The sequence below is a fragment of the Pelodiscus sinensis genome, chromosome 6 (assembly GCF_049634645.1).
Source record: "Pelodiscus sinensis isolate JC-2024 chromosome 6, ASM4963464v1, whole genome shotgun sequence".
NCBI classification, from domain to species: Eukaryota; Metazoa; Chordata; order Testudines; family Trionychidae; genus Pelodiscus; species Pelodiscus sinensis.
The window spans coordinates 92,102,450-92,128,731 of record NC_134716.1 but is presented as its reverse complement, the minus strand read 5'-3'; the positions used below and the strand labels follow the sequence as shown (position 1 = coordinate 92,128,731).

The following is a 26,282-nucleotide window of genomic DNA, read 5'->3' as shown; positions in this document are numbered from 1 at the left end:
ATAGCGGTGAGCAGGGGAACAGATAGCCATGCTGGATCATTGGGCAAAGCGTGTGGGGGGGGGGCTTTGCATTCCTGGAAGTGGTGGGGCCTCAGGCAGAAGGATAGAGCTGGAGACAGACAGCCCTCAGTGTCATCCAGAGTGTGCTGCGCCACCTGAGATGCCCAGAGTGGTGCCCTGGTGCTGATTTAACAAGAGGAAAGAGGGGTAGACCTAGAATGACATGGAACTGTATGATTATCAACAACATTGAAAAATGTCATTTGAAATGGAAGGACTTGGATCACACAGCAGCTGATAAGCTGAGAATGTGGGTAGCCCAATGTGCTGAAAAGCACTGACTGGCCTAAGGTCTATAGTAACTGGAGATAATTCTGCAAGTGTTTGAAATACAAAGTTCTTCCCCGGTTTGGTGCCCCATATCTGTCTCTGCTTTTATTAGAAATATAGGTTAGAACCCAGAGCTGAGAGTATAGGGACTGTAAGCAGGATTGATTCACTACCACGACGCCTCCTACTGGTCACTCCTGGAATTAGTTTTGATCCTTAGCAAGTCATCTCCTTCTGGCTGGTGTCTCACCCGTCATCCCTGTCCAATCTGTTTTCTACACCATCTGGACTTACATTGCTTCCTGGACTGTAGCATCCTCTTTGGGACGCTGCCCTCCAGCAGTGCCCACCACTCCATCTGCACCCCCTTCCAAGGGGATCAGCAGTCCTCAGTCACCACGGCCCCTGCCACCACGGCCAATTGCAGCCAAAGTCTAGCACCTCCCCCCCTCCCCCACAGAGCAAAGCCACAATATAGGAAGGCCATGCTCTGTAGTGGATAGATGCACTTCAAGGGGAAAGGGAAGACCTGGCCTGTCCATGACTCTGTCCCGACCCAAAGGCCTTATCCTTCCCTCCTTCTCTCACCCTTTGCTATTCATGCTCCCTGTGCCGCTCCCTGTGCCACTCCCCTGTGATCCTTGAGTCAAGGCCTACAGCCAGGCAGGTATCAGTCTGGAGCCTCTCTCTCCCTGCTCCCCTGAACCTGCCAAGCATTGCTCCACCTAATGTGCTTCTCCCAGGAAACTGCTGACCTCCTTATATAAGGGCTGCCTCAGGAAGCTGCCCTTTGATTGGCTTTTAAGAAACCACTCTCTGATTGTCTGGGTTTGCGCAGGCTCCCTCCTGCCTGCTTTTAACCCCACTCTAATCAGAATGGGGCCCCCACTACAAGGACCTGTTTTCAACTTTGGCTATGTGATCTCGGGCTAGTCACTTATAACACATGCTTTGTTTTCAATGTTGGTAGAGTATTTTTTTTACCTATTTCATCTCAGTGTTTTGAGATAATCAATTAATGCTGATAAAGGACTTTGAGATGGTCAGAACGAAAGCAGCTCAAAGGATAAATATTAAGATTTCAAATAATATTGCATCAAAATTTTTACTAGATCATTCTTATTTTCTTTTTCAGTCTGTAATTTATATACAGGCCCCACTGGTACTAGAGGAGAAAGTGCCTATGGATCGATACAGAGCTGCTTTATTTGTAATTCTGGAGAGAGGCTAAATAGTGATGGAATGATGTTTAATTTACCTAACTATTTGAATCGTTTTTATTCTAGCTGACTGTGAAAGCAAAACCTCAACCAACCAGCAAACAAAACAACTATAGAACTCTATCCTGAGAGTGTGGTCTGGTAGTTTCAGAATTGGTGTTTCCTCACACTGAACAAAGACTACACTGATTACAAATGAGAGGGACAAAACAAGACTAAAGATTTTTGAAAAATAGGTTGATCCATAGCAATACAATAACAATTGACAAACAACTTTGTCCATACTTGTACTGAACAACTTCAAGCTTTTCTGAAGGATAAAAATTGTTGTTTGATTTTTCTGTTAACTTTCATTTAATGTGCACATGCACTTTTGGGGGACTTTTGGGAGGGGACTATAGGTTTGTTCCTAAGTTGAATTTGTATGTAAGTTGGAACTGGCTCCAGATTCAGCTGCTGCCACTGAAACTGACCAGGGGCTGACTACAGGAAGCCGGAGGCAGAGTTGCTCTGCCCCCAGCTTCCTGGAATCAGCCTGATCAGTTTCAACAGCTGCTGAATCTGGAGCCTGGGACGGGACAGAACAGCTGGGGCGCTGCCCGGTAGGTTCCCACAGGACCAACCAGGCAGTACCTCAGCTGTTCTACCCGAGGCGACCCGCAACAAAAGCCTGGTCTGCTGGGGGGGGGGAGAGGGCGCACTAGCTGCGTCCCCTCCCCCCCAAGCACACCAGGGAGACCCGAGCAAAGCCGCACAGGCGGAGGGACCCCGCCGCCCGTGTGGCTTTGCTCCTTTGCCCCCGAGCAAAGCCGCACAGGCGGCGGGATGCCGCGTGTGCGGCTTTGCTCCTGTCTCCCTGGTCTGCTGGGGGGGGGGGGGTCCGGGGCGAGAAAAGCCCCGTTCGTAAGTGCGGATCCGCGTAAGTCGGGGACTGCATGTAGTTTGGGATGAGAGGACTTTATTATATAGGGAGATGTTATTTTTAAAGGGTGCGTCTACACAGCAGGGCTTGTGGATGTTTATCAGATCACAATCTGTAAAACTTTTTGAAGTTCATCAGATAGGACTTATTGCTTTTTGAAGTATTAAAGCTAAGTGATAATAAGCTTTTTCGTTCCTTTTAGAGGTGGACCAATTTAGATCAGCAGGGCTCAGTATTTGTGCCAAAACTTTACACTCCTACAATTCGAGCAGGAAATCATAGAAATTCAGGGCTTGAAGGGACGGACCTCAAAAGGACAATTAGTGCAGCCCTTTGTACTGATACAAAAAAAGTGTACCTGGGCAATCCCTGAAAGGTCTTTATCTTAAAAACCACTAGTGATGAGATTCCACAACCTCCCTTTGAAGTCTATTCCAATACTTAATTATCCTTTTGGTTAGAAAAAAATTCCTAATCTGAAACATGAAGTATTAAAGCTAAGTGGTGATAAGCTTTTTCATTCCTTTTAGAGGTGGACCAATTTTAGTTTAGTTATTAAGCCTATAACTTCTTGTCCTACCTCCAATAGACAGAGACTACATCTACACTACGGGGTAGACTATCAGTGGTATCCTGCAAAAACCCCACCGTGTCCAAGAAACACGTTTGCTCTTCTGCTTCTTTTTGTGAAAGAGCAAACACGCTCTTTCAGGGAGCCCTGTATATCTCATTTCACGAGGCATAAGGTCTCCTCCAAAAGAGGTGGCTTTTCCGCTATTTGGCCCTATCTAGACTGGACCAAATGGCGGAAATCCTCTTCTGCAAAAGCAATCGAAAAAACGATGCAAATTGCGGAGTGTAATTTGCGTAGCTTTTTCCGATAAAGTCCCATAGTCTAGCCATAGAGAACAACTTATGTCCTCTCTCAGTCGTCTTTTCTAAGACTAAACATGCCAACTTTTTTATCTTTTCCTTATAGGTCAGGTTTTCAAAATCTTTTATAATTTTTTTGATCTCCTCCTGGCTCTCTCCAATTTGTACACATCTTACCTAAAGCATGGAGCCCACCCTTGACTCAATACTGCAGCTGAGGCCTCATCAGTGCTGAGTAGAGCAAGACCATTATTTCCCATGTCTTACATAAAACACTCTTACTAGTACACCCCATTGGCCTTTTTCACAACTGTTGCATCTTATTGACTCATTCAATTTATGATCCACTTTAATCCTCAAATCCTTTTCATCAGTACTAACATCTAGCCAGTCATGCCCCCACTTCATATTTGTGCATTTGATTTTTCCTTCATAAGCTTAATTAGTGTGTTTTATTAATGGGAATGTATCCATTGCCCGTAGCAGGGCTTGCCTTCTCCTCCAACCTCCTGCACATGGGGGAAGTTGAAATGTATTGCAAATAAGTTGTCCAAACATATCCTGTCTTCTCATCCTGGTGATGAGCTGTAAAGGACCACTGAAGGCTTCTTTCCACCCCCTATTTCAATGCGAAGGCATATTAAACTATTTGTTTTTTCAGGTAGACTTTCTTCAGAGCCTTTCCCTGGAATTCTTATAAAACATGAGTGATATGGTATTAATATTAGACTAATAAAATAAATGCAACAGATGGTGTTGATAAGGTTAGTTGATTTTATATTTCTAGCAGAGAAAACTGTGCCTCTTCTCACTATCCCTAGCTACTTTTGTAACCTCCCCAACTTTCAGAAATGCAGCATCTGCCTTCAGTGGAGAATACAAGTGCATTTCTTTGAAATATTTTTGTTTATTGCAAATATAGAACTGGAACAAAAAAGGTGACTTCAGCTATATGGAGGCTGACTAGAATCAGAGCTGCAAATTTCCCACTGGGTTTTTATTAATATAGTGGAGGCTGCTGCTAAGAGCATCAGATCAATTTTGTATTTATAGGGTTTTACTTGACCCTGACATTTCTGCATTGTTCTATTCACATGCTCATTGTGCACTGGAGAGGATGTGGTGGCACATACCTTTGAAGAGTAAATTAACATCAGGACATTTTAGATTTCTTTAACGTAAATGTGTTCCACTTAGAGATTAAAAAGAGAAAACAGGATTAAATGTAGAAAACAGAAACCTAAAGGAAGCATGAGAGAATTAGGGAGAGAATACTGAAAAAGAAGCAGTCTCTGTTGAAGAATTATGTCTTATTACATTCTGAATGACTTGTTAATAGATTCATAAATTATAAGTTATGTACTGAAAGAAGAACAACCTTATCGGTCAATAAAATCTAGCTATAAATGGAGAGACATGTAAGTGGAATAGTCTGGAATGTTACTGGGCTAAAAATACTTACTTTAAAAGATGCATAGCTTGATAGATAAAGCTGGAAGGGATCACTGTGATCACCTAATTAGCCCTTTTGTATATCTTATGCTATAAAACATCCCTGAAGAAAAGCTTCCAGTCTTGATTTTAGAATATTGCCAGTGATGGAGAAACCACCACAACCCTTGCTAAGCTGTTCCAGTAGTTAATTTCCTCAGTGTTGAAAATTCTTTCCATTCTGAATGTGTTGCTTCAGCTTTCAGCCTCTGGCTCTTATTATACTTTTGTCTGCCGGATTGAGGAGCCCATTATCAGAGATGTAGGTACTTATAAACTGTGATCAAGTCACTTCTTAATTTTCTATTTGTTAAAGTAAATAGATGATTTTCCTTGAGTCTAGCACTGCAAAGCATGTTTTCCAATCTTGCAGTCATCCTCAGGGCTCTATTCTGAATCCACTCCAACATATGAATATCCTTCCTGAATTGTGGACACCTGAGCTGGACACATTATTCTAGCAGCTGTTGCACCAATATATAGAGAGAATAACTTTCCTACTTCTACTTGGTATTCTCTTATTTATATACCCAAGGTCACACAAGCCCTCTAGGTTACAGCATTGCACTGCAAGCGCTTATTTAGCAGATTATTCACCAGGATCTGCAAATCTTTTTCAGAGTTGCTACTTAACAGGACAGAGTCCCCCAGACTGTAAGTATGACCTACATTCTTTCTCTTCTAGAGCTATACACTTATATTTGACAATATAGGCTGCTTGCTTCCGGTTTACCAAGCAATCCAGATCACTCTGTGTCAGTGACCTGTCCTGGTCCTTACCTTTACCACTCTCTGCATATCCCTCTGCAAACTTTATCAGAGCTAGTTTTACATTTCCTTCCAGGTCATTGATAAAAACATTTAATATCATAGGGCTAAGAATCAATCCTCATTGGACAGCATTAGAAAGACATCTGTTTGATTGTGATTCCCTGTTTAGAATTACATTTTTGAGACATTTCAGTTAGCCAGGTTTTAATTTATTTCATGTGGTATTGAAGACATCAGGATAGAAAAACTGAAGCTTTTTTGAGGAATACCTATGCAGATTATTTTTAATTGCAATTATATAAGATAGTGTGATCAATTAAAGAACAGAGAGTTCTGTTCTGACAGTGGCAGTCATTTGCACTTGCCAATGTCCCTGATGGATGTGAATTACAATCATATAGACTATTCTCTGAATCATAAGTTATCTGAATAGGTTTTTCTGTGGCAAATCATTTCTTTTCTGCATGCTTCTGAACCTGAAAGTGAAAGAAGCAGCAGCTGTGAAAATCTGTAAGATTGTATAAGGCAATGGAAAAGAGAAGGCAGGCATTGATTTTGGATTATCAGGGGATTTAGGTGAGACTAACAATGACATTTTCATGTCTATTATGTATTACTCTGGTTCTTGGCTTCTGTGGTTTGTTAACTGCTGTTCAGCTCACAGGCTTTGGGTCAAAAGATGTTTCAGAGGTTTCACATTTCTTGACCCCTCATCTTTCACAAAGGTATCCTTCACCCAACTTTTTCAATGGGGTTAGCAAGAGCAGTTGAACCTCCCATCAGCTGTCACTGCGCACAGATTCAATATTAGAGAAGAATCTGTGGAACTTCATCTAGAAAATTAATTGGGAGGTACATCTACAGTGGCCTTATATAGTAATGGTCATTTTATCCCAAGAATCGAATTTTAATTTCCAAGCCCCATTTTCATGAATGCAGACATGTTTGTAGTTTTTACTTTATAATGATAGGTGAGTTTTCAGTTGTAAGGAGTAAACTGGAAATAATTTCATACTTTGAGCGTATGTTGGTTACAGTTCTAAAACCTAACTTTGTGTACGTAGTAATTAGAACCAGTTATAATTCTTTAGTTTTCTATTGCCAGTAAGTCCAGCATTTTTTGTGTAGAGTGTTAATTGTTTTTCTTGCTAAATGCTGTTTGTGCCCTCTTCTTTGCCCTTGTGAATTTCTGGACAGCTCTCTAGCCTCTTCCATACCAAAGGAAGGCAATGAATTGCCAAACACTGTAAAGTAGCCACATTGATCTGGCAAAACAATTTTGAATCCCACAGTCCAGACCACCTTTTTCCTGCTAATGATCAAGGAGAAAAGTACTTCAGACTGAGGAACTTGGAAAACATTAAAAAACCAAGGGGATGGTGAGACTATGCTCCTATCTTGGGCACAAAATCCACTTTAACATACTTTTTGTATGAGCGGTTTGTTGCTCAGACAGTTTATGGTTTTGCCTTCCTTACTCACACTGAATACTCCCCCTCAGACAGGTGTTAAGCTACTCAATGTGAGTAAGAATGGTAGACTCAGGCCCACAGGAAGTCTTTTGATTTACTACAGCAAAAATAACTAAAATAAGGTTTAGTTAATGTCAGTCAGGACTTAAGTTGTCTCCCACAATTCCCGGGCATGCAGTACAGGCTATAGTTTATTAATTCACACAGGATTTTTACATGCACAGTGGGGAAAAAGAGATAAACAATGATCTAGACTCATCTATGCTTCCTTTTGGATGCTGTGTGCACCTGAGGGATCTGGGAGAGAGCAGTACACTCTGCTTCCCTGAGCACAACATCTGAATTTATGTTTAGCTCTTACTTGCAACATGAGGGGTAGGAAAGGGTTTTGGGTGGGTTTTCCCTCTACTGCAATTCTCAACCTTTTCAGATCACTGTACCCTTTCAGGAGTCTGAATTGTCTTGGGTATGCCAAGTTTCACCTCATTAAAAAACTTCTTGCTTACAAACTCAGACAGAAAAGTACAAAAGTGTTAGTGCACTACAACTGAAAAATCGCTTACTTTCTTATTTTTACTATATAATCATAAAATAAATTGATTGGAATATAAACATTGCACTATATTTCAATGTATAGAGCTGTATAAACTAGTAATTTGTACAAAATGTTAGGCTGTACTGTGTTTGCTAATGATTTTTATGTAGCCTGTTATAAAACTAGGAAAATATCTAGATGAGCTGATGTGCCCTGGGAAGACCTCTGCGTACCCTCCAGGGTACCCATACCCATGACTGAGATCCTCTTCTCTGCTGCAATCTCACATAAGGATCACATGGAATCTTCTCAGCCAGCCTGAAGACCACTGGTATTCATATTTTTTGTAGATGTAGACTTGCTCTGAAATGAGGTCACCAATCCCATTATATGGGCCACTGCACAGTCTGAGACTTAATTAGTCACGTCTTCAGTGTTTGTCATCAAGTTTTCATTGAGTTTAAGTTATTCTTTCCATTAAAACTGAATCCTCTTTCTTTCTTACTCATGACATGAACAAGTGAGAGAGACAGAAAATTAAGTTCAAATTCTCAAAAGTGCCCTCTAATATTCAGTGTCTCCTTGAGTGGAGTGGCTCTGTATGAGCCTTTAGCATAGGGTATTCCTAAATGACACACAATCATCAGAAATTAGCATGAGACTGAGCTACTGACACCACAAGAAGGGATTACTCCATAGCATGGTTGAAGCAAAATGGGAGAGTTTATATCTACATATGATCATATATGGCCATAGTGTCTCATGACCTTTAATAGATTTATATTTGTGGCATAGAGGCACAGAAAGAGATTAAGTGACTCAACCACGATCACAGGAAGTCTGGGACTGATTTGGGAATTGAACTGAGATCTCCTGTGTCCTACTCCACTGCCTTATCCAAAAGACCATCCTGGTTCTCTGTGGTCTAGTGTTCTTCATGTTCTGTAGATTAATGGTCTTCAGTATATGGGTGCTTCCCCATGCTTTAACTTCACTTAATTTTGTTTTAAATACAGAACTTGTTGGTGCAAAGTACTCAAATTATTTAACTCTCTTCTGACAGTGAACTATTGATAATTAGGAGCTGTACATCCCTTTTAATAATTTCACCTAAATCATGCTTCTCTAGTTTGTTTATGAAAATGTAGGTGGGACAGTATCAAAAATCCTCACTAAAATCAAGGTAAAGGCTAAGTTTCCCGTGGTCCCATGAAGTTTGTTTACAGTCACCAATCCTGACTCTTGGTGTTCTGTGCTGTCATTTAACTCTAATTTACTCCTAAATGTCTTCTAGGAGCCCAGCAAGCAATGCAAATGTTGGTAATGCTGCTAGACAATATTGACCTCCTATGGGCAGTCAAATTCCCTGATTTGGCACTTGTCAGATTTCGAGGGTGCCAAAGATCTAAAGGTCAGATCTAAAGAGGTTCAACCTGTAATAGGTTTGCCTTTCTCCAGTTGTCTGGGACTTCAGCTGTCCTTGATAAGTTCATTATGGTGATAGATAAGGGTTCTGAGACTGCTTCACTAGTTCGTTAAGTACCCTTGAATGAATTTCATCAGACTCTTTTGACTTGAATACATCTAACTTATCTTAATTAACACTTTTTCTAAAAAGGCAAAGAACACTGTATCCATTTAGCAAAATGAATATGCAGATTGTAGCTACCTGAACTGGAGCTTTGTCAAGATACTGAAACTACCAAATGCAATGGCATCTTTAATGACAATTCATGGCCAGGACCTATGCCCAAGTCTTTCAGAGAAGTGCTGATCCAAGGTACTGAATTGGCTTTTGGGGGCTACTGGTATTTTCCAAGCTACTTTAAATTGCACCAAGACACTGACCTGTACTCAAGCAGGCCAGGAATACAATACCTCTGCATCCTCCCTCCTGAGTTAGTGTATCTTGTTCACCAATAGCCCTCAAGTTTACATTTCAAATGAGAGACAGGAACCTAGAAGCAGAGTGCCCCAAGATATTACCCTATTTTCTCAGGCAAAGACACTACAGAACCTGTGTTTTTAACTTGGCGATCTCCCATCTATTTGTTGTAGTGGCCATGACTGACTCTACTTAGCTTATGAAGAAAAAAAGCAGGTATCTGTTATGATCACTGCCAGAAGTGGCATGTTGTTAAACCATTTCCAGTATCATTCTACACCCTCAAAAATTCAGAGACCAAGTTTTACAGATGCTGTAGTTGAGATATGTTAATGCTACGTCAGTTCCTTAGCTGGTAAAATCACCCTTTCTAGATTGCTTTTTATCTTTTTTTCTTTCAATGATATGAAATAAGAAGTGCCCAATAAATGTAAGAGCTCCGCATACCTTGCTAGAATGTATTGCAAAGTAATTGGTTTGAAACTAATTAATCCCCACAAAAAAGCCTCAATAAAAACAACTGCAGATCCTGAAGTTACCAGCTCGGAAGGGCTGTCTAACATGTAGCTTCAGCAGGCTCGCTCTTAGCTTGATCTGTGAGCAAGAATTTTTTATATTGTGGGAAGGAATTTTTAGTTTCCATATTTTCATTTTTTTCTTTTTTTTCCACATTGTACCCACCCATAAGAACATAAGAATGGCCATACTGAGTCAGAATAATGGCCCATCCAGTATCATGATGTCTAACAGTGGCTATAGCCAGGTGCTTCTGGGGGAATGAGCAGAACAGGTAACCACCAAATAATCCATCATCTGTCACCCATTCCCAGCTCCTCAGAAACGGAGGCTGGGGACACTTCAGAATATGGTTTTGCATCCCTGCCTATCCTGCCTAATAGCAGTCATTAGACCTATCTTCTATGAATTAATCTTTTTTGAACCCTATTATAGTCTTTGCTTATCATATTTTACTGATAAAAATAAACAGTTATGAAAGGATAACATTCTGCTGTTTTGTTTTACTCTCTTTGGGACATTCTCCTTTCTTTAAATACCATGACAACAAAGTTAAGAAAAAAGGTGACAATCCTGCTTATTTTACTTTTGAATGTAGCTGCAGTGAAGCCAGTGAGACCTCACACTAGTAGGATCTGGTCATTATTTGTCATGTCTCATACTATCTTTTTCTGTAAACAACACGCTTTAAGTTGGCTGCTTTCTACTTTTACAACTTGTCATCTGTGCCAGCACCTAATTTCCCCAAACTATAGTTTCTCAAATCATAATAGGTAATTGGCACGAGGACAAAGACCTGCAATTTACTGCTGTGTAAAACAGGAATTGTACGTAATATTTAGTGAAGACCTAGATTTAGAGGGGACCATTTAAAGTATTGGAAAGGCTTCAGTTGCATAACACTTAACTATAATGAGCAGTGAGTGCTTTGAACCTTTAGGCATGGCTTTAAAAATACTTCCTTTGATAACACTGTGCTATGAGTCTCTTACAGGGTAAATTTGCAGAGGAGAGAAATGCTAGGAAGTTGCCTTTGCCAAGGGCTGACTTTCTTTTCATTGGTAGTCGGTCTACAGCATAAGCTGCTACAGTGCCAAATAGAAATTTGGCTTGATGCATGGTTGCTCTTAATGTGCTGGATTTTATCCTCCCACCTTCTTATGCTACTGCTTGGGGGAAATCACAGATTTGCTGTTTTGCTTTTAATCATGATAATTGTTTATACAGCTCCTTAGTAAAGCTATTGCATTTTTTCCAGGTCAGGTATTTTATTATACTATGGCCAGATTATTTACAGAATTGGCATCGTACTGGCATTTGCCCCAGGAGGGCTAGCGTTACAATAGTTAATATGGTTAAGCTGATAGGCTACTTCAGTATACTGTTTAATAGTAAGCCACAATTTTCCTGCTCTGCATAGTCCACCTGCCTCCTACCATCTTCCCTGCTTACAGTTCAGCTGCAATAGACAACAGATGGTACTCATAATGCTATATTAAAGATGCTCTATGAAACAGAAACTCATGTAGATTAAATAAAGTCTAGTTTTGTTGTGCAGCTCACTTTAATTTACTGTTGCCCATTTCAACTGGGAGCCTTTCTGTGACAAGAAATCAGGATCAGCCAAGTGAGTCAGCTCTGACAAGAATTCCAGTCTAGATAGGATGAGTCTTCTGTAGCTATTAATGTCACCCAGATTTATTCTGATTAGTTGATAGAAAGGTTGATGTGAAAAAAAAGAGACAATGCTACACCTAGCTCTGTGCTTCCATATTTTGCCTTTCTTCATAAAGGAAACAAGCTGCCATGTGCTAACAGTGATGTAGGCCTCAGGAGGCCCTCCTGCTCCCACTGGCAGCTGCAGTCTTTGGAGTACAATAGCAGAGATCTTAATGGAGAGGCCACTGCTGGCTTCATTCTCCCTTTGGCAGCATGAAACTTTGAATGAAGGTCACTTTCTGGCCTGGCCCTGGGAATCTATGGGAAGAAGTTATTCCTCCTGGCATTAAAGAAATTCATAGGGAAACTGGTTTGATATGCCCTTTGAGCTAAACATCACTTCTCGTTACAGAAATCTCTAGTTGGACCTGATTTCACATATTTCAATGTCTCCTAGAGTTGTTCGTTATTTCACTTAACACTATAACAGTCAGAAGAGGTAATTTAAATAAGTATAGGGCTGTGTCTACATTAGCATCCCTTTTCCAGAAAAGGGTGCCAATGAGACACTTCAGAATTGCAAATGCTGCGGGGATTTACATTTTCCCCGCGGCATTTGCATGAACATGGCTGCCGCTTTTTTCCGGCTTGGGGCTTTGCCGGAAAAAAGCGCCAGTCTAGACAGGGATCTTTCGGAAAATAAAGCCTTTTCTGGAAGATCCCTTATTCCTGAGCACCTGTCTAGACTGGCGCTTTTTTCCGGCAAAGCCCTGAGCCGGAAAAAAGTGGCAGCCATGTTCATGCAAATGCCGCGGGGAAAATTTAAATCCCCGCGGCATTTGCAATTCCGAAGTGTCTCATTAGCATCCCTTTTCCGGAAAAGGGTGCCAATGTAGACACAGCCTAGGTGTCTGAAAGTTGCATTTTGAATTCAGCTGGGGAAAAATAATAGTTGATACAATTACCATTAAGACTTAGAACTGAATTTCACTCTCTAAGTGTTAATATATATATAAAATCGTTCTTTTTATTTATATTTTTTATAAAAAGGACTGTTTTGGTTAGTGAAAGAGCACCTACAAGCAAATCAATGTTTAAGGATTGCTAGTTTTACATCTTAATACACAAGCAGCATTTTTGAGGGTATAATAAATGCTTCAGGGTGGTATTACAAGGACCAGGAAATATACTTTCTAAAAAGTATTCTTCCATAGTACAAACTCTTGCTCAGTCTTAAAGATCCTGTGTGGGGAAACTGGTGGGTGGGTTGGTTGGTTGGTTGATTGATTTCCACTGCAGTACACCCTGAATCTGAGCATTTGGCCTCATTGCACTAGATGCTACACACATGTATAATAAGGGAGAGTCCTTGCCTTCAGGAGATGCCAATTTAAATATACCAATCTGTCAAAGAAAGGAGTCTGTGTGGGTGAATACTACCAACCACATTTTTCAGATGGGAAATTGGAAAATTGACACAAAGAAGTAACAACTACTTCCAGCTTCAGAAATAAACCTGGGAGAAAATGTGGACACGCCCCCATTTGTGCAGAGCACCAGATCAGAGTGCATTTAGAAAGTACCTTATTACATTTCATTGGTAATTGACAGATTTGAGAGATACCAAAAGTCTGATTGAGGACAAAGTTGTTTCTTCTCACCCCCAGAGAATATTTTCTAGGGTTAAGGCAGTATAGGTATTTAGTTTTAAAGTTACTGCAGATACTTTCTCCAATAGTTCATATCCTGCTGGAACAACTCCACTTTGAACAGGTGTTTATTTCTGGCACAAATGGTGTTTGACTCTGAGCCTCATACTTAGAGATTTTGGAAGGCCCACCCGCACCTGTGCAAAATCAAGTGAAATTAGTCCACTAACAATAATCTTCCTCCACAACAACTTTGGAGCTTGAGTCAGAGCCCCTGTAATATCTGCATTTTTGAATCAAGTTTTTCCCCTTTTTGAGAGAAATACTGGTAAGTAAGCTTCTGAAATACTTTTAAAATAGTCTTCTTCATGTCTCTCTTTTTCTCCCTAGGAACATTTGTGTGAAAAATGGGTTATTTGTTCCCTAGAATTTTATTTGCTCTTTTTTTGTCACTGTAAGTTATGATCCTTTTTTTGTGATCTAATCATCTCCAAATAATTTGTTGTTTGTTATTTGTAAGCTCCAATGCTGTACTTGTACAAAACTCAAAAATGAAGACTCCTTGTCCCTAAAGAAATTATAGTTAAAGCCAGCACAGGTCTTGAAAAAACTTACATATGAGCTACAATTTATGCACTGTGTGTAGGCCCGCACCTCCACTGGAAAATGCACAAAGCATAAAGTTAAGCATTTGTATAACAGCACTAGACTAGAAGACAGGATGCGGTAGCAGACTCAGAGCAGGGAACAAACAGATATATTTTAATACTTCATACTTATTAATACATGTACATGTTTATGTAACATTGAATATATGTAAATTATTTATATTTTCATTTCTTTCCTCTTTTCTCATGTTTGTGAGCTTTGATTGAAAAATCAAGTCTTTCAGAGGGATTTAATTTATTGCTATTGTCATCAATTAAGGAGGAATAAACTAGCAGATAGCTCACCTCATAAAGGAAAAAAAGGACTATGCAAAGGTCCATACTAATAAAAACCAAGGGAATATAAAGCTAGAAATGCTATATACCGACAGAAAATGTATAAACATATATACAGTACACAGGCTGCTCCTCTGTAGAACGTTTATAAGGTTTTTATGAGGTAGTGATAAAACTTTGAAAGACAGGAGGTTTTATAAATAGAAGTCACCAAGACATCATTTTTAAAATTCCAAACAATTTTTTTTTGTAATTAATTCTTGCTCTATAGATTGCTTATAAACACTTGTTTGTATTCAATATTCTGAATTACAAGCTGGCTGTGTTTGGATTTCTGTCTGTTTCTGTTCAAACCCCATGATTTTCAGAGCTGGAGTCTGTTGTGATGCGTGAGATAGCTTTGTTACTTATTTTGTGATAATACTTTATTTCTGTATTATCTGGATCCATTGTGGATATTAGTTATTTCTTTTGCTTAAGACGTACTAGCTTTCATAAACAGAATCTCTCAATTAACTTGAGAGAGTGATATGACATTACCTATTTTCAGACTCTGCTCACATAGGGGTTCCAACTTTTCATGAGACCATCCTCATGTTCTTCCAAGGTAATGCAGCAAATAAAAGTGGCATTGCTGTTTAAAGTGAGACTAATTTACATATATTTACATTATGAAAAGATGCTTACTGGAAATGTGGCATTTCATTTCTCTTTGAGATAAACAAGGACCCGAACAGGTGAAGGAAAATAGAGATCAGAAAGTTCTGTGTGTTGTATTATCTTATATCTTGGAAGTTCTTCAATACTTCCCTTGATGGGGTACCTACTAACTTTTGTGCCCTCCTCATTATTTTCTGCTAGGTAACATCAGTTCTCCAGCTAATTCATCACTATTTTCAGAAATTGCCTTTCTTATGTTTGTAATACAGAGTATCAGGAAACTGTCATTAAAAGTTTGCTAAAGAGAATGAATTACATTTCTTTGATACAGAAAATAACTATTTTTACATGTGACAACACTTTAATGGTCACATTGCATCAGTTATAACTATAAAGGTTAGTTTTGGCAATCAGGTTTTGCATATTAATGTTTTAACATAAGCCTGTGAAAAGTGCACTCTGGAAATGTAACAGACTTGAACATATTGAGTTTAAAATAATTTGATGGGACAGATTTTTTCAGTTTACGATTTTATTGGAAATACTCAGCTGGATTCCTGGTTGAGTGATGAGACCTAAGTACTAATCAGCTGAAGGATGTGTGCGCAAAGGTGGGTGTATTGTTCATATTCATGCTTCACTGATCCTGAGCTGGTGGTTTGGTCATTCCTCCTTCAGAAAGGACAGCTGCTGGAAACCTATAGTCAAACAGTTTATAGCCAGCCTTTACTCAAGTCAGCTCTGTACACCAATCTCTTACTATTGAATCTTTAACCTCTCCTGTTAAAGAAAAATCACAGTGGCAGGTCACCTAACAAACTCAAGTCCAAGATTATCCCAATCAAAATAGTTTTTAGTAGAGAGATTATTGAGCCTGTTCTTCCCTGGAAAACTCAAGGTCAGATACTCTGTACAGAAAGGAATGAAAATATATTTATTAGCTTTTCAGCTGCTTGAGAATCCTTTTGGCAAAAAGTATAAAGGCTAATTGATCTCCGGTCAGTATTCTGGATTTAGAGTCAAATCACATTGACTGATACATTGCCATATTTTTAATAAGCGCTTTAGAATTTCAGAGTTTTGATGGCTCAGTTTAAAAAAGAAAAGGCACAAGAATGCTTTCATTAGGAATGTTTCACTGCTATTAGGAATATCCAGATATTGCATTGGAGAGACAGCTGTATCTTCCTATTGGTTCTTTACTTCATTGCTCCTTTGCACCACAAATACCATTGCTACCACCACAACTCAAACTGCCCTGAGAAGTTCCCAACATCACGGGTGCTTTTTGATGAGTTCTCATCTTACAAAAGCTTCGCTCTCTGATAAGTTTGTTAATATTTTTCTGAAAGTGCAAGCCCCATATAGTACAGTCTCTTCTCTAGAGAGACTTTAAACTAGAGTCAGCACTTGCTTATGTTTATGCTCAGGCTTAAATCTCATTGACTTCAATGGGACACAAGTGTTTTGCTGAACTGGGGCCCTAGTGAGGTACCATTATAACATAATTACATCCACTATCCCCTTCCATCCCTTTATAGATTGTCCTCTTGGCTTATGTTAGTATAAAACATAGTCCTAAGTACCATTCATGTAATAGGCACAAAGTGCAAACCCTTACTAACAATGATTGGAAATGGGAATGCTTACTTGTTCTGTGGCAGCTTACTTAAGAAACCCTCAAACTGAATTGGGTCTGTCTGCCCTTGATGGTTTACCTTGCTGTAACAGATAGTTCATTGTTTCTTTGTAGACCAAAAAAATCTGCCAAAGACACATATTTAAGAGGACTGTTAGTGCTAGAAATCAAAGGGGCATTCTCTAATGCACAAGGGGCCAAACAAGTTTGGTTTGTTCCTAGGTTTGTAATTATGGGTCCTCACAACTTCATTTTCTATTTTTAAGTCTATTAATTTAGCTATATTATCTAGTCTCCCTAGCCCAGGGACTGTCACATGTTCTGTAGTTATTTTTATTTGGGATGAAAGAACTTCTTGGTTTAAGCAGATTAACAGAACATATGAGGACTAAACGAGGCCATTATAACAATGTAGTACTGTACTGGCTCCTGGAAGTGGGAGCACTAATTTGTGGCCTATAATGGTGAAAGGTTAATTTTTTTTTCCTCGAGGCTAAATTCAGAGGCATACATGAAGTCTTTGGGGATATTTTTTTTCTCTCGCTACCATTAGCACAAAGACAAAGAGTCTGGGTAGCCCAAAGGTAAAGCAGAGGAAAGAACAAAGATTTGACAGCTGATGCAGTGATTTCCATTTACTGTTTCCCAATAGCTGTTTTGTTCATGAGCTTTTTCCAAATTCCCTATAGAGAACTGTACAGCAACCATTTGAATTATGAATTCTTTTAACGGGGCAACTAAATATTCATCTCAGTTTGCCCATTTATTGCCAGGACCAAACTAATCCATCCCAGTCATCATACTGGGGAAAACTGTTGTTTTTACAGATGGCTGCACCATATGTCCAGGGAGCTAACTGAAGGATGTTTGATTTGATTGGAAAATAAGTAAAGATGCACAGCTGCACTGCTTGTAAGGTCACTTTTTAGTCAGGTCTCAGTAGGGTCTCTGAAGAGAGTACAAATCTGCAGAGATCCTTAACACAAGTGATTAGAGGTTAGTAGTGTTGAGAAGGGGATTGTGCACAAAGAGAAAGATTTATTGTTGTCTTGTTTTGCCAGAAATATAGTTGCCTTTTTTTGTCCACTGAGAGATGTTCTCTTGATATCTGGCCCATCTGAATTTAAAGAAGAAGAGAGACTTCTATTTCAGTGCCAATAAACTTACATTACAGTACTGAAGAACTTATCTGAAAAATTCAAACCAAGGAGATTTCCTAAAAAAAGATCATTAAGTCAAATACCAGTTCAGAATTAATGAGTTATATCTAATATCCAGACAAACTTCAAATGCTTTCATCATTGTCTAATCTCTCAGCAGGTTATAAATCCTCAAAAGCAGTGAGTTACAGCTCATGCCAGCGTCGAAAATACCCCAATAGTGCTTTCCAGTGACTCATGCCATCATCTTAAGTGTTGCTTCTCTATTAGAAATGAGTCATTTCTACTAAGGCATTATATTCTTGTCAAAATTACCAGATTACGGTGTGTATAGTGGCGTTTGTCAGATCAGTGAATCCTAGAAATGTAGGACTGGAAAGGATCTCAAGAGATCATGTAGTTTATTCCTCTGTGTTGAAATAGGATTAAATATACCTAGTTTATTCCTGACAGGTGTTTGTTTAACCTGTTTTTCAACACTTCCTGTAAAAGGGATTCCAAAGCCTCCCTTCAAAGCCTATTCCAGAATTTAACTAAGTTTATAGTTAGATATTATGGAAAACTTTCCAACCTAATCTTCTTTACTGAAATCAAGGCCAATTACATCTTGTCCTAACCTTGATTAAACAAGGAAAACAATTGATCACTTTCTTTTTCATAATAGCCCTTAATGTATTTAAAAGCTATTTTTATGTAGTCTTTGGCCTTTTCCTTACTAGTGTAAACATGCCTAATTCTTTCCCCCTTTCCTTCTGGTAACGCTTTTTCAAGCTTTTATAATCTATGTAGGTCTCCTATTCACCTCTTTCTTAAAATATTGTGTGCAAAAGTAGAGAGAGTTCACCTGATGAAGCATCACCAGAACCAAGTGAAGTGGAAGAATTAGCTTCCATGTCTGAGGATTTGTCAGTCTAGATAGTGAGTTAGTGCACAGCAAGATGGGATATAGCTCTACAGTGCCGTAGCATGCTGTGCATTAACTATCCATGTGGACTCTACTGCGATATTATATACATACTATTTCTAGTTTCATGTCAAGTAATGTTGGCTTAAATTGTCTGGTTGGTTGATGAGTAAAGGAGAAATGATGGCACTAGATGACCAAATGCTCAAAGAATAGAGATATGATCATTTAGTCTAGTGTGCATAGAATTCCCATGAGGCTGGAATCTGTGCTAGGTAGCTGCACTAGGACATTTGTAAAGCTATACTGCAATGTACTGATAGGCTAGCACAAAATACGTGTAATGGCTCATATCTGGCGACTCTCTTAAAGAAAATCATTGGAGTTGGATTTACTTATAGTTGCTTTGTTTATAATAGAGCCTTATCAGCCCTGTCTAACCTTATGCTGAACACAAACATGAATATTTCACAGAAAGACAAATACGATTATATTTATTAGGGCTGTCATTTAACCTGCATTAACGCCTGCGATTAACACAGGACAGGTTAACACATTAAGTTTTTTAACGAGTTAATTGCAGGTGTTAATGCTGCACTGCCCCTTTGAAGTGCCGCTCTGGCGCTTCCAAGGGGCGACACAAGCGTAGCACCTTGGAAGTGCCGGAGCAGTACTTCAAAGGTGCTTTGCAACGCAGAGCCAGGGATCAGCTGGGCACTTCAGCTGATCCCTGGCTCTGCTTGCGCTGCCGCTTTGACGTGCTGTTTTGGCACTTTTAAGGGGCAGCACATTAGGAGTCGGGGATCAGTTGGGGACTCCCAGCTTCACTTCAAAAGGGCAGCGCAAGCGGAGCCAGGAATTAGCTTGAGTCCCTAGCTGATCCCCGGCTCCTAATGTGTTGCACCTTGGAAATGCTGCTGTGGCACTTCCAAGCGGCAGTGCTGCATGGAGCCCGGGATCAGCTGGGGACTCCAGCTGATCTGGGGCTCCATGCAATGCTGCCCCATTGAAGCGCCGCCACAGTGTTTCAAAGGGGAGGTGCACATGATTAATTGCACAACTAATCGTGCTGAAATTTTGTAATCGTGCGATTAATTGCAATTACACTTTTAATCGCTTGACAGCCCTAATATTTATTACTTATAATGTATTTAGTTTTATAACCATAGCACACTGGAGTCATAGTCAGAAGCCCAGATGTCATGTGCCAGGGCTGTACCAACACAGAACAAAAGCTCAATCCGTGCACGAGTATCTCAAATAAGAAGACAAGACGTATGGGGGAGTACAAGGAAACAATCATAGTAAGGATGATGGGCTGTCACTAGGCAGCAGTTCCAGCAGCCTAACCATTCTCAAGTCATTTGTAGGCATGTAATGATAATCATGCCAAAAAAAAAAGCTATTAAAGCTCCAAAAGGTAGATATTATCAAGGAGAATTTACAGGAAGAGGGCAGTTTTATGCTTTAGGCCTGTTTTCTCTCAAACCTTTAAAGTTATTCTTTACCAAAAAATGGTATCTTTAAGCAAATGGAGAAAGGAAAATAAAAATAAATCTAAGTTTCAATGTAATATAATTTAACCATATTTACTAGGTTTCCATTTCAGTTTGAAGAAGATTAATTACATTAACTTCATCAGATCTACTGGAAAAATGTGTAGCTGGCTTTGTTTGTATGTAATAATACCCATACTTTTGAGTCCTTTTGGATACTGTGACTTTTGACAGATGGATTACCAAAATAATAGTCTTACTCATTCTAATTCCTTACTATTAATTTCTTCTCTGGGGGCGACATTCTGACATCTTTACTTTAGGAGGGATCTCAATTAAGTATCAGAATCCAGTTATTATTACTGTTGTTTTGTTAACCCACTTGCTTAGATGTCATAATGCGCAGAATCAGAATTGTTCTGTTCTTCCATTTATATAAGTTATGTGATTGGATTTTTTCATCTTGGAAGATACCAGTCCAAAGGAGCAGCAGTTCCATACTATATGTAAGAAAATGGCTTTTTCTGCACCATGTCTCTAACATATAGCTTTTGGTCAGGGCCAGATTAAGACCTTTAGAGGCCCTAAGCACTGAAAAGATTATGGTGCCCCCTGCATATGTAATTCAAAATAAACAATATTATACCATAAAATCTCGTTTTTGTTTTTTTTTTTTTTTGTGCCCCTGTTTTGCTGGTGCCCTAAGCATGTGCTTAGTCTGCCTATTGGGTAATCCAGCCCTGCTTTTGGTACTCTATGAAGGGGGTGTAGTCCAACAGAGATTCAGTACAGTCTTTGAGTAAATATATTTTGAGTGGATGTAGTGCATTGGTCCATGGTGCAAATTCATAAATTCATGGCGTTACAAGTAGGTTCGGCAGAATTCAGTTTTAATTAATAACTGTCAGAAATGTTCTCTTTAATCTTTTCTATCCGTGGGCAGAATATTTGTATGTGCACCCAGGCATTTGCCAATGGGAACCTCCAGTAGAAACAAAAACCTAGCAGTGGGTGCTCCGCTAATCAGCTGTGAGGCATATGAATCTCCTCCTGAGTGGCTGCATAAGTGTACAGCTTGCATGGAACACTGACTCAGTAAATGTTGATTTTAGCTGACACACTGAAATCACCAGAAAAAAATCCATCTGCAACTGCTGTTGAGCATGAAGGGATCAGTGGTCACTGGCCCCGTGGCAGTGCTAGGTGATCCCTGCAGCCCTGCTGTTATGGGATTGAGAGAGCAGGTCTGTGAAAGAGCTGGATTGGATGCCCATGTTGCTTCAGGGCTGGTGAGACCCAAGTCCTGAAGGCACAAAGTGTGGGGCGGCGGCTATGATTCTGGTGTGGCAGAGCAGAGATCCCAGTCCATGACCACATGGAGGAGAAGGTGGACAAGCCCCTGCCTTTGTAAGAGAACACCCTACTGCTAAATGACTTCTGTGGCAGTGCAGGAAGAACTCTGTAGCTCTGCTGTCATGGACCTGCTCTTTCGCTCCCAAGCTAGAGGATCTCTGCTCTTCCCCACCAGAGCTGCCCTAACGCTAACACCAAACCTTCCCTCACACAAATGTAAAAATAAAGAAACAAATCTTAAAAATGAAAACTGGTAACAATTATTGAAAGCAGGGAAAAAATAAAAATGGAATTCTGCCAGCATGCTTACAAAACTAGCAGGGACAGGGACCATTGTAACCATCTAGTTCAAGCCCCCGTATTATGCAGACAATGAGATTCCCCTGAATTAATTCCTATTTGAACTACAGCATATCTTTAGAAAAGCACCCAAACTTGATTTAAAATTTGCCAGTTATAGAAAATCTCTCAGAAATCTTGGATAGATGTTCCAGTGGTTACTTACCCTCATAGTTAATATGTATTTCCAGTCTAAATTTAACTTCAGCTTCTTTGCTCTAGTTATACCTTTGTCTGCAAGATTGAAAAGCATTCTGTCATCAAATATTTGTTCTCCCTGAAGTTACTTATGGACTGATCAGTTCACTCTGTAACCTTCTTTTCCTTAAGATAAACAGATTGAGCTTCTTGAGTCTTTCACTGGAAGGCCTATTTTTCAATCCTTCATTCATTCATGTGGCTCTTTTCTGAACCATTTCCAATTTCTTGACATACTACTTTGACTGTGGAAACCAGAACTTGTCACTGTATCCAATAGCTGTAATATTATCTCTCTCCTCCTAATTGCCATTCCCCTGTTTATGTAGCCAGGGATTGTATTAACCCTTTTGGCTGCATCTTCACAAGGGAGCTTATGTTCAACTGATTATCCACCAATACTCCTAAGTAGAGCAGGTCAGACGAGAGGTAACAATGCCAATTTCATTCAGTGGCTGCAGGTCCTAGGAAGCAAATTTCATTTCATTTCTGTGCATTGGTGTTTCAAGAAGAATTTTTTTTGAAATGTTTGCATGACATTTCAAAATGCCAAAATCCTGCGTTTTTCAGTAGGCACTACTTCCAATTCCTTTAGCTTTATAGATGTGTTATTTTATATTATCCACTTGAGACCAACTTACCAAAAAATTGTTCAGCATCAGTGACCTGTCCTCCTCAAAATGTCTGTCCCTCAATCTTTGTGCCCTCTGCAAACTTCAGTAACAATTTTCTGTTTTCTCCCAGTTCATTAGTTAATTTTTTTAAGTAGTACAGAGTTAAGAACAATCCCTGAGACACCCCCCCCTACAAGAAACATGCCCATTTGATGATGATCCCTATTTTGTTTTGCTTTTTTAATTCATGCAATGTGTGCCACATGGACTTTGTGTCATTCTCGTTTAAATAAAATGTAAAGTGGTAGCAGGTTAAATGACTTAGAGAAGTCTGTTTAGCACCACTGTTATCTTTATCAACAAAACTTGAATTCTCATCAAAAAAGATATCACATTTAGTTTGACAAGATCTATTTTCTATACACTTGTATTGATTACCATTATTTCTATTACCTATCTTCATTTCTTTATTAATCAGTGTCAGGCTGACAGGCTTTTAACTGCCCAGATTATCCCATTTGCTTTTTTAAAATATTGCCCCACACATTAGGGGATTGGTCAGTGGTGAATTTGGTCTGTCAGTTTTTGATTTTACTTGAGGTGTAGCTGGGCTGAAGGAGTGCCTCCATCCTTTTAAAATTATTTTGCTTAGTTCATTTTGAAATCATGGTCTGAAGGTAGAGTTTTGATCTTGCTCTTGTATATAAAATCACATTGGATACTGAATACAAATCTCCAGTTAGTGTACCCTATTCTGGCAGCATTTGCTGATAGAGAAATCCCATTTTTCCAAAGCTGATTTATAACATCATCTCAGCTGCATGTTCTTCAAGCTTTCTATGGAATATAATAACCTTGCTTCAAGTTCCTAATAATCACATCACAACCAAGAGCACGTTTCCCTTTTAATGTTGCATCTTGAGAGTCAAGATACTTTTAGCAATATATGTTCTTGCTCATGTCTTTCCATTCTGGTGTGTGGTTGTCTGTCGTCTTTTGGGTGCTAACTAAGAGAATAACTTAGTGGTACAGGAATTTGCTTGAAGCACAAAGACTCTCAGGAATCACAAGTTCAAATTATAACATTGGCAACTCAGAATTTCATAATTGTTGGATCTCAGTACAAATACATAAATAACACTAGGTCTCAACAAGGGATTCCTTGTACTAGAAAATGTAGAAACCCACTGCAAAAGGGCAGTGTGTGGCACATATGTGTATTTGAAATCTGAGCAGCTTAGAAGCATATGGGTCTTTGATTAGGATCTAAAGAAACAAGGTCACATTTGTTCCATAGGAACATTAGCAGTAATAATAATAATACAATATTTACAGCTGAAGAGTACAAAACACTACAAGATGAATAAGTGTTGTTATCCCTATTCCACAGTTAGGGGGGCTAGTTTGAAATTTTCCAAGTATTTCTTAATATCAATGGAAGATATTTGAAATTTCTGTAAATTATTTTTGCGGTAAAATTTTGTCCATTCTATTGACCAGCTTTACAATTCATGCACAGAGAAGCGCCCTGATTTAAGGTAACGCAGAGTCAGGAATAGAGCCTAGCTCTCTTCACTCCCAGTAGAGTGATCTAACCACTAGTCACTTTATTCTCAGTGATGGCCAGTGCTTTAAAGGAGTGTGAAAATCTAGTTTTACAGAGGAGCTGTAGGAAATATTGTGACACAGGTTGGCAAAATTCTTCTCAGAGATCATGGAAATTGTGATGAGTTAAATCTGAGCCTGCTTAAACCTGGTAAATCAATTATTTGTCTTTTAATCTGGGATGAAGAGAGTCATGAACTATTATAGATACTATACTGATTTGTAGGAACTTGAAAAGGTTCTAGATACCAACAAGAATACATCCCCACGTAAAGATAAAATTTGAAACATGAAGCTTAGTGTCTCTCTGAAAGCAGTGTGAGGGGTCTATTGGAATTATACAACACTAGGGTTTGTCTAGACTGAAGCACAAAGTGGCCTTTTTTCAAAAAATCTTTACCTGCATCTAGACTGCTCCCGTGTTCTTTCGAAAGTAAAGCAAAAGAACACGGCAGTTTTTTCGACAGTGGAAAACCTCGTTTTATGAGGAACACCTTTTTTTCAAAAGTGCTCTTTCGAAAAAAGGCGCTATATAATGCAAACTGTGCATTTTCGAAAGAGAGCGTCTAGACTGTCTGGGTGCTCTCTTTCGAAAAAGCGGCTTGCTTTTTTGAAAGTACTGATTGTAGTCTAGATGCTCTTTTTCGAAAGAGGCTTTTTCAAAAGTATCTTTTGAAAAAGCCTCTTTTGAAAAAGGCATGTAGTATAGACATAGCCTATATGGGGAAAAAGGAGTGTGGTGGAATTTCCAATGGGAAAACTGGTCAAACTAGCCATAAAAGTGGATACCTACACATCCTATCCAATTGCTCTTCTGTCCTGTCTGGGTAGCATTCTGGAGAGAAAGATGGGTGAAAGGTCAATTGTCTATTTTGAAAAAAAAAAAAAGTAGTGTGTATATATAAAGGTGCAGATTAGTTTTAGAAGACGAAAATGCACTATTGAATAAATTGTTAAACAGAAAAGAAAGCCAACAAAGCATTACAGAGGCCTCTGACTGGGAAAATGCATGGAGTCTAAAAGCCAAAGGATGAATTTTTACAAAAAGGAAATTTACAAAGGAATGTAAACGATCTTAATGCAGAGCAACAAATAGATATTAAAATGTTAACATTTGACTCAAAGCCTAATGTACGTGTGGAAGAAAATGAAGTTAAAATAATCCTCTGTCCCTTCCTTTATATCAATGTATGAAATCTACCAATAAATGTAACAGAAAAGTCTCTACCAAAGCCAGTGAAATCTGGAATTCGTGTTCCCTGCATTCATTTTCTAATGCATCCCAGGTTTTCTGGGGGATAGTAGGGTGGTGATAACTAACTTTCACTAACAACCCTAGATTTTTTTTTTCTTTGTTACGGGGCCCAATCCTGCAACAAGATTTGCTAGTGAGGACCCTAGCGCACAGAGAGTCCACTGAAGTCAGTGTGGCACCCTACAGTGCAAATCTGTGCTGGTACAGGAATTAAAAACAAAAAAGGGCACTCTGCAGATCACTTTTACTTTAGAAATGATAGGGCTTGATTCTGATGGTAACTTCCTTTGTGTAAACCCTATAGACTGATGGCACAATGAGTTCCATAGTTCCACTTTTTATGAAAAAAAGAGAAGAAATCCATTCAAATGCATGTGCATACTTCTTATACCTGAAGTTGTTGCAATTATATGTGGAAATCACAGGCTTGCTCCTACAGGGTTCTGAAAATGGTGGGCTTAGTTCAAGCAAAACTTAGTAAATTCTCTTTAAATGGTTGATTTAAATGGACGCCTCATAGATATGAGCCAGCACTGCAGAGCTCCTGGGTTGGCCGATACTTAGAGGTGTAGTTTGCTGATGACGCACCATGCTATAGAGCTAGAGCTCTAAAAACAGCAGCATAGGCATGACAGTGCAGATGTCAGATAAGCTAGCAGCCTAAGTACTTAGGTTACCAGGTGGGGTTACACTTGGCACAGCTGGCTTATCCCACCAACACTGCCATTGCACCTACACTTTTCTTTTCATAGAATCATAGAATACTAGAACTGGAAGGGACCCAGTACTGTC

General features: G+C 39.3%; 1 long non-coding RNA gene across 2 annotated transcripts in view; it reads left to right on the top strand.

The window, feature by feature from the left end:
• The first annotated feature begins 13,228 nt into the window (after nucleotides 1-13,228).
• The window catches only part of LOC112547652 (uncharacterized), a 106,838-nt gene continuing 93,784 nt past the window's right edge, over nucleotides 13,229-26,282 (top strand). Inside the window, exon 1 of one of the 2 annotated variants that reach the window (XR_012904890.1) lies at nucleotides 13,229-13,651. This is a non-coding gene — a long non-coding RNA (uncharacterized LOC112547652). The remainder of the gene's footprint in view (nucleotides 13,652-26,282) is intronic. The other variant, XR_012904889.1, reaches the window with a different exon arrangement.